Genomic DNA, 12,530 nt, shown 5'->3' on the forward strand with positions numbered 1-12,530 from the left:
GAGAGTAAATGTATGGTCATATCACTTAATTCTGCGAATATTTGCTTCGTCTTTCAATTACTTTAAGGTCCGCAGGACACACAAATTCAAGCATGTGGTTCTTGTTTCGGTGCAATTTCCATCCGGCTTGGATGACATCGCGGGTCAGTATTGACCTTTGTTCAGCTTTGACTATGCAGAATTGCATTGGTTGGCGAATAGAAACACTGCTGCACTGTGTTTGGAAATGGAGGAGCTCTTATTCTGGCTTGTGCTGTGGCTCTCACAGACTCAATACTCCTTTCAATATTCATTATCCAGATTGGAACCATAAATGTTATCCAGTCATAACAATACGGTGTGAATTTGAGTTTGATCAGATACCAAAACACAACATTTGATTTATAATACTATGAGACAGAAACGTACACTCCTTAAGAAATTCCATTTTTATTTCCATTGTTATATTATTGGGTCTTTTCTTTCTTTTTTATTCTCTCGTGAAGCACTTACAGACTTTGTCTATAAAAGGTGTTTTATTATTATTATTATTATTATTATTATTATTATTATTATTATTATATTAATGCATTGCCTTGTGGCAAAAGTTAAGTCAGGTTCAACAGTTTTACTGAGCAACCCTGCATTTTTCTGACGAAGCCCCCTGCATTTGCAAAGTCATTGTGTTAAGCAAGTGGTCTTAATGAAATAAATGGGGAGCCCATTTTTTTTCCACACAGTGCTAACGTCCATCTGAACCAAGGGGGTAAGCTTTGCTTCAGAACTCGAGCCATCTATGGCGCCATTTTGTTGCTACCTGGCCATCACCTCCCGTTAGCATTCCGCTGACCGCCATTTTTTTTTTACGTCACTTGACTGCGAATACCTTTACATCTGAAGCGTTTAAAGACTATTTGTCCATTGTTTAGTTCTAAAGAAACACCACAATGTATAAAAGGCTCCATTACCTTGTACCTCACGTTATGGCTCCGTAGCAGACGTTTTTGTAAAAATAGGCTAACGATTGTGTCATAACCAAGTGACTTACTGTCGCACAGTAGAGGAATTACCGTATAGTACAGGAGAAGCTCGCAGGCAGTTTCGACTTACGTTAGCTGTATAGGTTTAATTACTAATGTTAACTAGCATGTTAGTTAGCAATAATTAGCCTGTGCCTATGTTATCTCCTTACATATACCTACACTCTCCGTCTCTGTAAGATTGGGAATGATTGAGATTTCTCTTGGCACAGCTACCAGAAGACTTACAACTTTCAGACACGTTGCTCACGTCACATTTACGCTGTCTCTGTCAGTTGGAGGCTGCGCAGTAAAGCTGGCCATCACCGGAAAAGTGCTTCTAATATCCTTCACTGGTCTCCGTCCAGAGCAACGGGGTCTATTGGTCCATTATATATATATATATATATATATATATATATATATATATATATATATATATATATATATATATATATATATATATATCAATGGTCTGAACCCAGCCTTAGGGAAACTGGAAGCATGAGAGAGGTATAACGACGAACAGAAAGAGAGAAAATGAGAACATTTCGGGAGAGAGAGAGACACTATTCCTGGCAGGCAATGAATGCATATTAAAAGAACAAAATGTTTTCCGTCTCTTTCCTCCTTGACCTCCAGCTTAGGGGGGTAATTGGCAAAATCCTGCAAGTAATGCACTCCTGCTCTTTCCCTGTCTTCCTCTCTCCCTCCCTCTCACAAACACACACAAAGAAACTTGCATGCTAATACTCCCAACTCTCAGTAAACCAATCTCACACGGAAATACCAGCCAAATACACACCACCATAAAGAACGCAAAACATTACGCCATAAATGAGCTCCCATTTCCCATTATATTCTTTTTTTCAATCAATAAATCAATTATATTGATCACTTCCATTTGAACAGACAAAAAAACAATACAGGGGATAAAAATCCAAAGTATAGCCCTAAGAGAAAGTGAGTGAGTGAGTGAGTGAGTGAGTGAGTGTGTGTTTTTGGGAGGCAAAGGAAGGAGTCCCCTCCTTTCCCTCCAGCGCTCCATTACCACCGCTACATAGGGAGAGAGGGAGATGAAAAGGTTGAAAAAGAAAATGAAGAGAGAGGGTTGAGGACTGAAAGGAGTATTAAGTTTGGGGAGAAAAGAGGGAGCGAGGGATGTAAAAGAGAGATAGAGACAGAGGGATTGGGGAAGAGGTGATGAAAAAGCAAGAGAATGAGAGAGAGAGAAAGAGTGCATTATCCAGCATACGTCATGTTCTATACAAATCTTCAAAGGAGGACATCCGTTTTAAACACACACGCACACACACGAGCAAGCACGCGTCCTGTCAATGTCCCTTCAAAAGATTTTTTTTTTGCAGGAGGACACTGGCTTTCGGTTAATGTTCTTTCCATGTCTTCGTTTTCGCCTTGCTTTCATAAATAATACGCTGCTGCCATTAACATGGTCAGAAAAGGCTGCAGGAGATAGAGAGCAGACAAGAAAGCAGCAGCAAAGGAAGAAAGATAGATTGAGGCATGACAAGAGCAGGAAAGCAGGGATGTGGAAACGCCAAACACTTAACCTCTTTTTTCCTTCATCCTCCCACCTGTTCTCTCTGATCTAATGTAACATCGCTGCAAGATGTAAAAACACCTCGCACAACCCGTCTGTTTCCCTGGAGTCTTCCGCTGCTCTTACTGAACTCTTTTCCTCTGACGATTACCGTTTTACTGCCTTCCATCTCCTTATCCATCACCTTTACTGCCCTGCTTCTTTCTGTTTCACTTTTCACTAGAGCCCGACCGATAAAGGATTTTAAGGCCGATATCGATACAAATATTTGGTGATTTAAAAATCCCATATTCCGATATATCAGCCAATATATATTTTTTTTTTTAAATCCAGAAAGGCGTAATAATCAGATTTCCCTAACATTAGTTATTTGTAGTTATTTATGAGTCCTCACTAAAATAATATGATAATGCATTTAAAAACAGAGGAACATCAAAAAATATTAAAGTTCTCGTAAATAAAATGTATAAAAATACCTTAAGATATGAAACTTAAAGTCCTTTGAACAAAAACAACAACAAAAAAGCAAAGAGTGTTGCCAACAGGGACACTGTAGAGCGCCCTCTGGTGGACAAACTATGCAACGCCAACACTCATAACATGGTTGAAGGGTGTTTCGTCCGTTTTTATTTTATTTTTTAAATTTTCATTTATCGGCCATTGTAAATGCCGATACCGATAGTTTGGAACATGCCTAATATCGGCCAATAATATCGGCCCGCCAATATGAATCTGTCTGGCTCTACTTTTCACTGGCCTTATCCTCCTCTTATAGGGGATGGATAAAAGCAGAGTGGAAAAAAAAAATCAATATGGATGAGAGGATACAAGATAATGACACAACAGAAGAGTGAAAACAGATTAAGAGGTGAATCTGAATAATAAAAAAGGGGGAAAGCAGGAAATAAAAAATAAAAAAAAACATTTTCTCTGAGTTTTTTTTTATATGTGCTTCTTTCATTGTCAAACACCAATAACCTTCCTAGCTGATGTCATTGCTAAGAAGTTAACTCTTATTTTGTCTTGTGTTATGAATGGGAAAAAAAAGTTCAAAATGGGAAAAGTATTAAGGGAAATTTCCCAGTTCTAGGTGTTTCACTGTTTATGTATTTCACTTTTTTTGTATTCAATAATTGCAACACCTTTCCAAAAGTCAATGAGTAATTGTGTTAAATAATCGTGATTTCAATATTGACCAAAATGATCAGGATTATGATATTTTCCAGCTGCAGCCCTACTATACTGTACTAGCAGCCACTTAGCACTCCGCATCTCATTTTGGAAAGAATCCCTTCCCTTCTTGAAACCACCCCTGTGAGTTTCCCCTGTCTCATTTTCTCTCATCTGTCCTACTTTCACTCACATTTATTAAAAATACTGTATATTTTTTTTCAAATCTTTGAACTATTTGGGGTGTTCTTGTTCAAACTTCCCAGATTATTCTACAGTCACAACGTTGGAAATAATGCTTGAAAGAAAAGGCACCAAAATATTGAAAATGTATTCAAATGCTGTATTGTTGCATGTCAACTTCCTGTCTACGCCCCAGTAAGAGCATTAAGAAAGAATCTATGAATTACTTCTCATTCCATTTTAAAGAATTTCTAAAAGAAACAGTTGAAACCGTTGAAATGTAATCAACACTGTCTCCACCCATGTGGCTCTGCAGCAGAGTGCTGAACTTATCACCCAAGTGTTCATTCTGTCACTTATGACAGCAAACACAAGTAAGTAATAAGATAATTTAGCAACCACACAGATCGATTACAGTAAGCAGCCAATCAAACATTTGTGATAACAAAAAGCAGATTATAAGCAGCTGTCCAGCACAGATTGGTTTCTTGTTATTCCAACAATAACAAATGCTGTAACAGCATTTGGTCTTTTTTTTCCAAAAACAGACAGGGACATCTAGCAGACACAACAGCAAGTCAATACACTTGGAGTGGGGGTCTTTTCCATTTCAAACACCTTCCCTTGCAATTTTCAGCCCGCCACCAAATTTCACACCTGTATAGCAGAATAATCCCATGTGTATGTGTCTGTTGAGGTTCTCTAACAAGACTGAAAGATGATCCAAATAGTTTTGTAAGATGTAGCATGCAGCACTCTCACTGAGCAAATATGACACACTCCCCATACTCATTACACACGCATACATGGCGTGATCACGAGTTTTTGATTTGAGACCAATCTAACAGTGCTGTCATTCTCCACTGCTCAAATGTAATTGAAAAAAAATAACGATAAAATGACAAGAAGACATCTAAAGATATCTTTACACATCTGTCAGATATGCACAGTTCTAATCAGCTCACCACTAAACCACAGGGAACACGGACTAGGCTTACTAGAATTGTTTCAGCACCGCTCCATTGTGGTGGGTCACAACAAACCACATTATGTACAATTAGTAAACTTTAGGATGCGCTTCGACAGCAGATTTATGTTCACATCTAAAAACAAAGCATAGGTCAGATATATTACACGTTTCTTATGCACTTTCTTAGCATACAAAAGTATACAGGCCACAGTAGGCTACTACTTATTGTATACAAAGCTGCAACTCAAGATCATGTATAATGTAGCCTATGTATAGATAAACTGATAAATCATTTAGTATGGACTCTATGAAATGTCAAAATAGTGAGCAATCAGATTCTGAGAGCCCGAAGGTGACATCTTCAATTAATATTGTTTTGTCCAACAAACAGGACAAAACACAAAGATATTCAGTTAACAATTACTGTATACAAAACAACAATTACTGTATTTAAAACAGAGAGAAGTAGCACATATTAGCATGTTTGGTTAATTAAACATTTAATCATTTAGGCTATCAAAAGTGTTGCATCCAAAATAATGTCACTCTGACACAGACAATACATTCACAGATTTAAGTTGCTGTTATCAAAAAGTATCAATGCATGTATAAAAATACATGACTTCCACTCATCTACAGCATATTCTACAGTATTCGGTAAGCCAATACATCATAATAGCATAGCTTAAACCAACCTCTCACAAGCAACTAGCAGTAGCAGACCTTCACAAATCACACATCACACCTACTGTATAGGTGCAAAATTGGAGAAATTCTAAATTATTGAATGCCCTGTAGGCACTATGACGGTGTGCTAGCTGACACAGCAGCTTCAGTGTGTAACCAGACACACATGGCACAGTAACGTTACATAATATAAACTCCATTAACAGTTATATCAGCATACACAGCAAGGAGTTAAATACACACACAGACAGCCACATAATGACATTTAACCAGCAGGAAAGAAACCAGCTAGCAAGTGACAAACGGATAGCGTCAACTTAGAGACAGACAGGTTGTAGCTTATTGACTCACGTTATTTGACGTTGAAGTCCATTCTTCTTGCTTTTACGGAGATGAAGTGGTTTATATCCAATATCCAGCAATAGCCCATGGTTTTTGTTGCAGTTGCTCGATGCCAGACATAATATCACTGCTAGCTAGCCTTGCCAGTCGGGGGTTAACGTTAGCCAATTTCATTATGCTAGCAACACTGGAAAACTACCTGACGTTCATTCGCTGTTATATTTAACTGAATTATGTTGTTAACTTTCTTTCTGTTTGTTTGTTTGTTTTGAGGCCAAAGTAAGACAAACTCCACAATTCACTTCAGAGTTTCTTTTCTACATACTTGTGCGTCCATAGCTGTTCTGCGGCATGGCAGTGTGCGCATCGAACCGTTTGCTAGTTATTATTTTGATTGCCTTCACCTGGCTGGCTTCCCCGTCTGTTGAGTCCAGTCTCACCCGTAAAGGTGCAATATCACCTTTGACCACACAACCTGTCTGACATTTACCAGCCAAACCAGGGGGGCGCTGTTTCACTCATTTATTACGCTCATTGAATACTGACAAATACATGGCCAAGACAACAAACTGTAATGAAAAAAATTAAATAAAATCTTTTAATTAAAATGACTTCTCTTACATAATTTACACTCATGTATTACTTAAAAATAATTTGCAATGAGCTTTATTTACATTTCAGTAACCATTTGCTAAGAGCAGGCATCAATTTTAGTTCATAAAAATGTAAATATTTAATTTTCAAATGCAACTCCTCTCTTCTCTAGAAACAAGTTTTCCCTCTGCGACTTCTCCCTCACTCTCATTTTGTCTCATTGTCGAGTTCATTTATTTCAAATGAGGGAATCTATTACAGCTCCATCATTCCAATGCAGATACACTGTCTTCCAATGCAAGTAGTGAACTCAGGGAACCAAAATGACAATATAAATTCATGTTAAAATACCAAGTTGAGTTTCAAGTTTTGTAAACAAGTTTCAAGTGTTTGAACCATGGGGTCCTTTCATATAACTAGGCACACTGTTTGCATGATGATTTGGCCCAACGCAACACGGCAACACGCAGAATATAATGTTAAAAAATATGAAAACGTATTATTGTTTTCAGTCAATAGTTATCTTCTTTTGTGCTGTTCTTGCTGTAGCCAATTGCTGTCCCCCACTGTGTACATTTTGTCTTGTAAAATAAAGATGTAACTAATAGCACTAATAATGTCTGCATTTCATGTAAGTGTGCAAGGGTCCCGGCTTTGTGCATGCTGGCTCGCTGGCACAGCTTCCCACTTAAACTACCATGCCAACATGCTATGTGGTTAGCATTGGCATCTTATACAACCCCAAATCGCATCAGAGTTTTATGGAGTTTACAAATTATCCCCATGTTAACACAAGTTTCCTCGCACCCCCAGAAGACATGATGCTTCTTTCCTTGAATCTCAAATGCATATTTTTGTATCAGCAATACTTCAGAGTGGAGTTGAGCCCCTGGCACTGCAACATGGCTGCCAACTTCTCCTTAATAGTTAGAATGAATCAAAGTAGAGAAAATGTTACCTGAAAAAAATGAGTAAGTGGATTGTTTTTACTGGGCTTAACAAGGAAACCACAGGTGTAATTAATAAAATGAATGTTGGCTTAGTTCCATTAACGGTACAGATCCACTTTGGCAACACGACTGAAGCGTGGTGTCGCGACGCAGTACATCCATGGTTGATGCTCCACGCCCTTGAACGGCAGCTGATTGGACGAACGCGTCACGTGGGTCTGGCTACTCCCGAATTTCAAAACGACAGTAATGGCGGCAAGTTCGGAATACGATCTAGTATTTTTACGAAAAAAAGTTCAATGAAACGAGTTTCTGAAAACATTTTAAGCGAGAAATAGGCCATACAGTTGCTGAATCTGTCTTCATTTCAGATTGACAAAGGTCAGTTTGAAGGATTTTCGTCTACTTCTATTGGGTAGTTGCGTCGCGTTCAATGGATTCATTTGCATAAAGATGGGCATCGGCCAGCTTTTTTGACGCGCAGCATTTTTTCAAATGCAGCGCCGCCTTCCCGGGATGCTTTGCAGGCGCATTAAAGTCACTTGACGTCACCCATAGGAATAAAGTGGAGTGCGGCACAAACAGAAGCATTGCACGGCCGGGTGGATCTGTACGGTTAGGTGTGCCATGGAATTCATTCATTTTAATATTATTAGTTACACCTGTGCTTGGCAAGTTAAAATGTCCACTGTGAGAAAGGTCTGTAAAGTACCCAAATGCGACAGAGCCATTAATGTTATTAGTTACAACTCTGCTTTTCCTGCTATGACAAGTCAAAATGGTCTGCATTGTCCAGCTGTGATGTGTGAAACCATTGCCTGTGTGTAATGGCTTCACTTATCCCTGATCTGCACATCAATTCAGCCACAAACCTGATTAAAGGAAGAGGAGAGATAGAGTCTCATTCCACTTTAATGCACTCTAAACAATGGTCTTCTCCATGCACACATGCAGATAATATTCACGTCTCTATCTCTTTTACTCTTTCCATCTCCCTCACACACAAACACACTCACACACACACACACACACACACACATTCACGGTCAAGTGGACACAAAAAAATCCACACATTAACACATACACAGTCAGCAGTTTCATTAAACACATTTCTATTGACCTCTTGGTTTTCATCAGAGAACTTGATTAAACTTTAAATTACATTCCTATTTAATCCCTGTATGTGTGCGTACACGTGTCTAAATGTTGTGATTGTGATCGTGTGTGAGCGTGATCAGTGCACCCAAACGTTTCCTGCTGCACAAGGACATTGATCGCCATAGTTTACAGTAAAAGAGCTTCTCTTTCTATGAAAACACTTCAGGTAATTGGAAATGAATAAAAAAAAGTGTTGAGAAAACGTTAAAATAACCTGCTGAATATGTGCCAGAGTCCTCGAAGTTAATAACAAACTACATAGTGTTTGTAAAAGTTTCTATATAAAAAATGAAATAAAGTAACCACTAAACAATAGCCTCTTTCCGACCAAGTAGTTACAGGAAGGTAGTTATAGGAACAGTCCACTTCTAAACAGTTCTACTAACTACTCTCCCCCAAAACCGGTTGTTCTATTTGCATTCACACTGGCCAAGTGGCCATAGGAACTGACCTTTTGTTATTATAATCACAGCCATCTAACCACCACTATGCGGAAAAAGGAAAAGATTCTGCCCTGAAGTAGGAGCTGAAAATGTTACAGGAACTGTGGTCAGAGGACCTTAATAATCCCCAAATTATTCCAGTCGGAACAGGAGAAAAAAAGGGTTCTAGGAACTGCAAAAATCCCTCCGGTCGGAAAGCGACTATAGTCTGTATAGTCCCTTGGATTGTTTACCACACATACTGTATACTGTATCTGTGTACCTGTACTTATATTCTTTCATATTCGTTATATACAGTATGTTTGCATTATATTTGTTTCTACGTGTTGTAAATTAATTATTTATATTGCTGGATGCCATTTTTTAAATTTTTTTATTTGCATTTATTGTATGTCTGTCTGCCCGGAACAAGGGATCCCTCAAGGTTTTTTCCATGCTTCACGTTTTTAGGGGGAGTTTTCCTTATCTGAATCAAGGGTCTAAGAATATAGGTTATGTTATATGCGTTGTGCACACTGTAAAGCTCTTTGATGCAAATTTCTGATTTGGGCTATATAAATAAAAAGACTTGATTCGACTCATTGAGAGAATAAAGCTCAGCTTCACATAAACACATTTTCAAGCATGTTAATACCTGAAAACCCAGTTTTTTTCAAACCCAGTTCAAAGGATTTGCACCGTTCAGCTGCTATAAATCCAATTTAGTCTGTGTTCGCATATTAAATATATGGGTCTTGTAAATGAATCATCTCCAGGCAACACTTAACAAATGAAAGTAATAAATAATTTCAGAAGGACAATTAAGTCTCCCTTCATTAACCATTTGCTAATTAAGGCTGCCTTTGTTAGTAGAGGTTGAACGATTGCGTCCTGCCTGTCTGTAGAGACTGTGATGTTTTCCCCCTTTAGGAATGTTCACAAGCACAAGTTGACACAAAGACCCACTCTTATCCTAATGACTTGTTCTGCTTGCTGTTCACTGTGCTCTGTGGCTTCATTATCATCACCCTCTTAATGCATAATGCCTCCATGAAAGAAATCAACACCACATCATTACACTCTAGAGGATGCCACGGTCTTTCCTGCTCGCTTTCTCTTTTTGGCTTTTTGGCTTTTTATTTTTCTCTTGTGTCTTTATCCTTGTGTCTTTTCTTTTCTTCCACGTCTTTGTCCTGTGGTCTTTATTTCTGCCCTGTCTGTCCCTCATTAAATCCTTTCTCTTTTGCTCTGCCTTTCTGCTTTTTCCTTGCAATGTCTCTGTCACACTCTTTCCCCTTCTTGCCCGTCATTATTTCATTCCACATCATTCAACAGTCTGCTGATGATTAGGACAAGTCTGTAACACCAAACTCTGTCTGACGTTGACAATAACAGTAAATCTGTGGTGGATTGCGAATATTCAATTGGCATGTGAATAAACTAACCGCCTTTCCTGTTAATTGCATTTTAATGCAGCTGTTGTCATCCTTGTGAAGGTGAACGCCAAATTGATTTGTAATTCAGAGGATGTCGCTGTGCCTGAAAAGGAGATTGTTCTAGCATGGCTTTTATGTGCGCAAAAGCCCCAGCCTGCTGTACATTCCAAGGGTTTGAGCAAACATTTGCTCTCGCTAATTTGCTTTACATCAGAAAGGGTGTGATTTCATTTGCATGTGCATGGAAGTTTTTTATATACTGTATACGCATTCTCTCTGTGTCACAAGTGCCTCCTGGGAGCAGGGGATGTGCGTGTCACACAATGTATGGCGCAGAAATCCACCTCAAACAACAGAGAGAGCAGTACTCAGGAAAGCAATCATTGCGGGTGGTAATACACGGGCAGATGAATATATCAGCAATATCACACAGTGGTGCAGTTAATTCCCCAGGCAGAGGGAGAGGAAAGGAGGCTGCAGCTGAATTATGGACGCAATTGGCGGGGTCGTCTGCAGCTGTTTCTCCTCATACAATTGTTCACATATGGATATACACATACGCATATGTGGTGATACTTTAACAATATGCAAACCTTGAGTAATGGCACACACACTCTGCTCACACACACCAGCTCATGCACAGCAGGTATGCAAGGCAGTATGGGAGAGCGTGGGAAAGACTTCTGCTTCTGACCTTGGCCTTGGAACACACAACTTCATAAAAACCACCAGCAGAGACACAGATAATAAGTTGTGTGTGTGTGTGTGTGAGAAAGCCTCAAGTGGAACTGACGCCGATTGAGTGAAGGGTAGAGATTTCAGTGTGTGTCGTGTGTGTAATAGCAGTGTTTCTTAAATTCCCTGAGGCAAAATCAGCCCATTTGCTCTCACCAGGGGACAGCCACCACTTATCAATATATGAATTGAATTTGCAGCTTCCAACACACAGCGTGGGAGTGTCGCTGAGCAAGAGGCGCCCTTCACTTCACTGTAAGATAGTGAGGACTTCCTGGTAAGAGAGGAAACAGCCACAAACACATATAGACAGCTATAGCTTATGATGTGAAGGCAGCTATTGTCCTCCTCGCTCTTTTAAATACATTTGTTATGGTATGTTTACTAATATATTCGATAGAGTTAACCTACAGTTTTGGTGTTTATATGTTTTATCAGGTTTTCCAGCGCAAACGTTAGCAGCTCAATCGTTTAGCTATAGCCAAGGCGTGCCTCAAGAGGTGACCAAAACTTGGGGTTAACCGATCCATAATGCTGCTGTAATTACCAACCATGCACAGACAGTCAATATCCAAGGATGAAGCAGTTACTCTGTCAGGATGAGTTGTTTCAGAGAAAATGAATGAGAGTAAAGTCAAAAATGTATATTACACCGCGTGAGTGTTTTGATGAGAGAAGCAGAGTAGGGACAGCAAACTGCACACAGGAGGCAGGTTAGTGATAGAGAGGACGGTCCAGGTATGTGCCCTCCATATTAAACTTGCAATTTGTAAAACCCCAGAGCAGCACCTATTTACGTATGACTCAATAGTATCCCCATTCATTTGATTCCCCATAGATGCACAAATCAATACAACCCCCCCCCCCCCTTTAATAACTTGCTGAATTTGGCTCCATTCTTGGATGCCTACATCATCATGGGATCATGACTATGTTATTTGATCCCATAGGCACTCAACAATGAAGACAATATGGCCTAATACTGCCTTATATGAAAAAGGTCTGTCCTAATGGGAAAAACAGTAAAATTCCCCCAAAGTAGTTTATCTCTAACCAAATCACACAAACATTTGGCTGTTCTATGTGATGTTTTTTTTTTTTTTTAAATCAATGTAATTTTTTTTTCTCACTTCCATTCACTGAGCCTCCCCTGAAGCTCTTTGGGGCCCCCTTAGGGAGGCCCACCTCCTACTTTGAAATCTTCTGATTTAAAGGATACTTACATTTTATTACAGCTCTCATTTTTGGAGTTTTAGCCATTGTTCCTATCAGTATTAATAAAATTGTACTCATCATATTGGATGTTTAGATCTGTGAATGTGGC

The 12,530-nt window shown here is 39.1% G+C and overlaps 1 protein-coding gene across 6 annotated transcripts in view; it reads right to left on the reverse strand.

The window, feature by feature from the left end:
* grm8a (glutamate receptor, metabotropic 8a) overlaps positions 1-12,530 on the reverse strand; it is a 412,486-nt gene that overhangs the window by 397,027 nt on the left and 2,929 nt on the right. Inside the window, exon 1 of one of the 6 annotated variants that reach the window (XM_039791870.1) lies at positions 7,464-7,558. The exons of 4 other annotated variants lie outside the window; for them this stretch is intronic. The gene's annotated coding sequence lies outside the window, so the exon portion shown is untranslated. Of the gene's footprint in view, positions 1-5,920; positions 6,329-7,463; positions 7,559-12,530 lie in introns of those variants that run through there. One more of the 6 variants, XM_039791869.1, reaches the window with a different exon arrangement.

The sequence above is a fragment of the Perca fluviatilis genome, chromosome 23, assembly GCF_010015445.1.
Source record: "Perca fluviatilis chromosome 23, GENO_Pfluv_1.0, whole genome shotgun sequence".
Taxonomy (NCBI): domain Eukaryota; kingdom Metazoa; phylum Chordata; class Actinopteri; order Perciformes; family Percidae; genus Perca; species Perca fluviatilis.